The 4,480-nt window shown below is 36.2% G+C and overlaps 1 long non-coding RNA gene across 1 annotated transcript; it reads right to left on the bottom strand.

Annotated features, from left to right (window-relative positions):
• Nucleotides 1–2,847: 2,847 nt before the first annotated feature.
• Nucleotides 2,848–3,789, bottom strand: LOC141520277 (uncharacterized). Its single transcript, XR_012477576.1, has 3 exons — nucleotides 3,740–3,789; nucleotides 3,282–3,440; nucleotides 2,848–2,974 (listed from the first exon to the last, which is right to left on the bottom strand). It is a non-coding gene; the product is annotated as an uncharacterized LOC141520277 (long non-coding RNA).
• Nucleotides 3,790–4,480: the final 691 nt, after the last annotated feature.

The raw sequence follows: 4,480 nt of genomic DNA, 5'->3' as shown, positions 1-4,480 counted from the left end.
CCGGACTCAGACACTTAATAATTACCTAGGTGTGTGGCCTTGGGCAAGCCACTTAACCCCATTTGCCTTGCAAAGACCTAAAAAAAAAAACCCACAAAAGATAAAAGAGATTTATTTTTTTTTTTAGTTTTTGCAAGGCAATGGGGTTAAGTGGCTTGCCCAAGGCCACACAGCTAGGTAATTATTAAGTGTCTGAGGTCAGATTTGAACCCAGGTACTCCTGACTCCAGGGCCGGTGCTCTATCCACTGCATCACCTAGCCGCCCCAAAAGAAGAGATCTTAAATTCATATGGTTTATGTGGAATTTAAAAACCTTTGCACAAATAAACAAACATGATTCAAAAAGAAGATATGGATTGAGGGAAAGAGTGATATCAAAAATATCTAATAATATCCTGATGTTGAAATAATAAGGAATTGACCTAAATATGTAAGATAATAATCCAGTAATATAATTGGTCAAATTACATGAACAAATAGTATTTAATAAAGGTCCAAAGTATTTATAATTATTTAAAAATATCAAAATAGGGGGCAGCTAGGTGGTGGAGTGGATAGAGCACCGGCTCTGGAGTCAGGAGTACCTGGGTTTAAATCTAGTCTCAGACACTTAATAATTACCTAGCTGTGTGACCTTGGGCAAGCCACTTAACCCCATTGCCTTGCAAAAAAATATCAAAATAGCTTATAATTAGGAAAATGAATATTTAAATGACCTTATGGGCATACTACTTCATTCCAATCAACCCTGTAGAAATGGGAGAGCTCATTGTTAGATGGGTCTATTGATATTTAGGGGGAAATAATTCATTGCTGGTGGATCTGAGAATTGATTCCAGCATTTTGGGAAACAAGTTGGATTTATGCAAGAAAAATTATTAAATTGTTTATAGCCTTATAGAGGTAGCTAGGTGATGCTGTAGATGGAACACTGAACCTGGAATCAGGAAAAACCAAATTCAAATTCAGCTTCAGACATTTCCTTGCTGTGTGATGCTGGTTAAATTATTTAACCTTTGCCTCAGTTTCCTCAAATGCAAATTGATGATAACCCCTACCTCATGAAGTTATGAGGATCAAATGAGATATTTGTAAAGTGTTTGGCACAGTACCTGGCCCAAAGTAGAAATTAAATAAATACTTATTCCTTCTTCCCTTTTCTTTTGATTCAAATACTTTACTACTGATACTAAAACCCCAAAAGGTCTCCATCTGCCAAGAAAAAACTGTATGTGTAAAAATGTTCACAAGAACAATATCTGTAGTAAGCTCTGGAAACATAGTATTTGTCTAATTATTGAAGAATAGTTGAACAATTATACTTGAATGTTGAGCTGAAAGGAATAGTAAGGGCAGTTAAGTGGTGTTGCATAGAGTACTGGACCTGGAGTCAAGAAGACTTATCTTCATGAGTTCAAATCTCACCTCATACACTTATTATCTAAGTGACCCTGAGCAAATCACTTAACCCTGTTTGCTCCAGTTCTTTATCTGTAAAATGAGCTGGAGAAGGAAATGGCAAACCACTCTAGTATTTTGCCAAGAAAAACCCCAATGGGACTACAAAGAATCAGACATGATTGAAAAAGAAAAATAACAAATGGTAAATATGAAGAATTAGTGGAAACATGGAAAGAGATTTGAAAATGGCACCAAGTGAAAAAATTGAGCTAAAGGAATTTATGTATAGTATTGTAACAGCAACAATCTAAATAAAGAAGCAATAAAATTGGTCAGAAAAGAATATTAAGACAATTCCTTGAGGTTTCTTTTTCCTCTCTCTCTCTATTTTCCACTTGATTTCATCAATTTCTAGAGCCATGGTCTTTCTTTAGTCCCCTTATCAATAACTCTCTACTGCCCATCTCAAACTGGATATCCTACAGACATCTCAAATTCAATATATCTGAACAAAACATTCTCCTTCCTCCCAAATTCACTCCTCTTTTGAACTTCCCTAATACTGTCAAGGGCACTATTATACTTATAGTTCCAGGTTCAAAACTTCAGGATCATCCTCAGCTTCTTCCTCTCATTCACATATCAATTTAAGGACCAGATTTCATTCTACCTCTATAACTATAACTAAACTATAACTATAACTATAACTATAACAACTATATAGCCCTTTTTTCTTTTTTTTTCTTTCTTTCTCTTTCTTTCTTTCTTTTTTTTGGAGGCTAATTGGGATTAAGTGACTGACCCTTTCTTTCTATTCACATAGCTTTCACTCTAATTCAGACTCCTTCAACCCCTCCACATACTTTAGCATGTAGGATTTGTTCTTATTACCTTAAATCTTCCCCTCATTTAATCTATCTGTTTTCTATTAGCTACTGGATTCTTTAAGGGAACATCTGATCATGTCACCACCACTCCCACTCAGTACCTCCAGTGACTCTTTACTTTTAGGATCAGTGGTGAAATTCAAATAAATTAATAACCAGTTTTCTTCCCTAAATGATTGTTTTAAGTATACAAAAGGATATACCAAAAGGGAATTTAATATTTCCTGTATTTAATCTTCAAATAAGAACTATAAAGGGCAGCTAGGTGGTGTAGTGGATAGAGCACCAGTCTTGGAGTCAGGAGTACCTGGCTTCAAATCCAACCTCAGACACTTAATGACCTATCTGTGTGGCCTTGGGCAAGCCACTTAACCCCATTGCCTTGAAAAAAATTAAAAAAAAAGAACTATAAAAGAGTAATATATTATATTACTCGAAGTGAGGAAACATATGTTATGGAGCAAAAGTAGCCACATGATCACAGCAGCCAGTGTTTGAACATATGCAGAACCATACCACATTCTACCTATTCTCTTTTTTCCTTCTACTTACTTGGCTTCTGAAATGTGCGATAATTTAACCCTTGGAATATATATTTCTATTGATTCACTGTGTCCCAGCTTCTTATTGGTTTCACTGTTCAGGAACACCACCACATTCATAATATTTCAGGGGTATTTGGGGCCTAACAACAAAGCAGAAACAAATGACAGTTTGTCACCTCCTGGTTCTTTGGCACTTTTTCTCTTTACTCTATATATATTTTTTTATTGAAGTAAGAAAAATGAGGGAATTAAAATGTAGTATGTCATCAAGGGTATAATGAATTTTAATAAATTAATAATAAATATTCCATCAATTTTTATTCACATATGGACAGAATGAACATCACCATGGGTGCTTAGAAAATGCTATTGCTCAGATGAACATTAAAAAAGAGTAAGGAATGTAAATTTGTGATTTCCACATTTGGGAGCTGCAGAGGCACCCACCTTAGAAAGAATCCTTGGGTGGCTAGGTGGCGCAGTGGATAAAGCACTGGCCCTGGAATCAGGAGTACCTGGGTTCAAATCTGGTCTCAGACACTTAATAATTACCTAGCCATGTGGCCTTGGGCAAGCCACTTAACCCCATTTGCCTTGCAAAAAAACCTAAAAAAAAAAAAGAAAGAAAGAATCCTGATTATAAGTGCCATTTTAACAACCAGTTAACCAAACTCAATATAAAATTAGGTATCAGTATAGTTGAATTGGTGCAAACTAATTAAATTCCACCACTGTTTAGAATTCAATATAAATTCTTATTGGTATTTTAAACTCAATTTAACCTGGCTTCTTCCTCCTACCTCTTACTTTTTTTGCACGTGTCAAGATATGAGAAGACACCCTGAGAAGACTCAACAAGCAAGGTGTACCCTGAATTTGTCATAACAACAATCCTTCGCACTTACCATCTGTGTGCTCTCAGCTATAGCAAAATCCCAGAATCGTTTTGTACAATTATTGTATTACTTTGACCAGCAGCAGATATTTTCTGAGTTAGGACAAGCATCAGACAAATACCTATGTTTTGATCATAAAGCCTTGCTCTGATTCAAACTTGTCTCATTGTTACTGTCACCCTCATTGTCAAGGCTACAACTCACTGCAAAGCCACTGGTATAAGCACTGAGATCTTTCCCACTAGGGGAAGGACCCTGGCACAAGTATTTAATTTCCCTCTTGGCTTGTAAGCTGTTTCCCTCACTTTGAAGTTATTTCAGATTGATTCCTGACTCTTCAGTGTTTAGCCTACTTTTCTGGGCTCTGGTCATCTGCAGGTTATAGGCCACCTTCTTCTCCACATTCTTCAGCCCAGTTACACTAATCTGCTTCTTATCTGGAACATGTTGCATTCTCTCTCTTTTGCTGCCTGAGGTGTTCTTTCTCCTCACCTCCCCATCTTGGAATCCCTGGCTTCACTCTAGGTTCAACTCAAATGCCATGTCTTCATGAAATCTTTCCTAATTTCCCCCAGCTTTTAATTCTCTCTCTCTCTCTCTCTCTCTCTCTCTCTCTCTCTCTCTCTCTCCCATAACTATCTTGAATTCATATCACAAACTCTTAATACATTTTTCTTGATGGATTATATGCATTCTATATTTACATATATATTTGTTGTCTCCTCCACTGGAATATAAATAAGGTCCTTA

The sequence above is a fragment of the Macrotis lagotis genome, chromosome 4, assembly GCF_037893015.1.
Source record: "Macrotis lagotis isolate mMagLag1 chromosome 4, bilby.v1.9.chrom.fasta, whole genome shotgun sequence".
NCBI classification, from domain to species: domain Eukaryota; kingdom Metazoa; phylum Chordata; class Mammalia; order Peramelemorphia; family Peramelidae; genus Macrotis; species Macrotis lagotis.
Note: the sequence above shows the minus strand (reverse complement) of the source record. Positions and strands in the feature narration are given on the sequence as shown.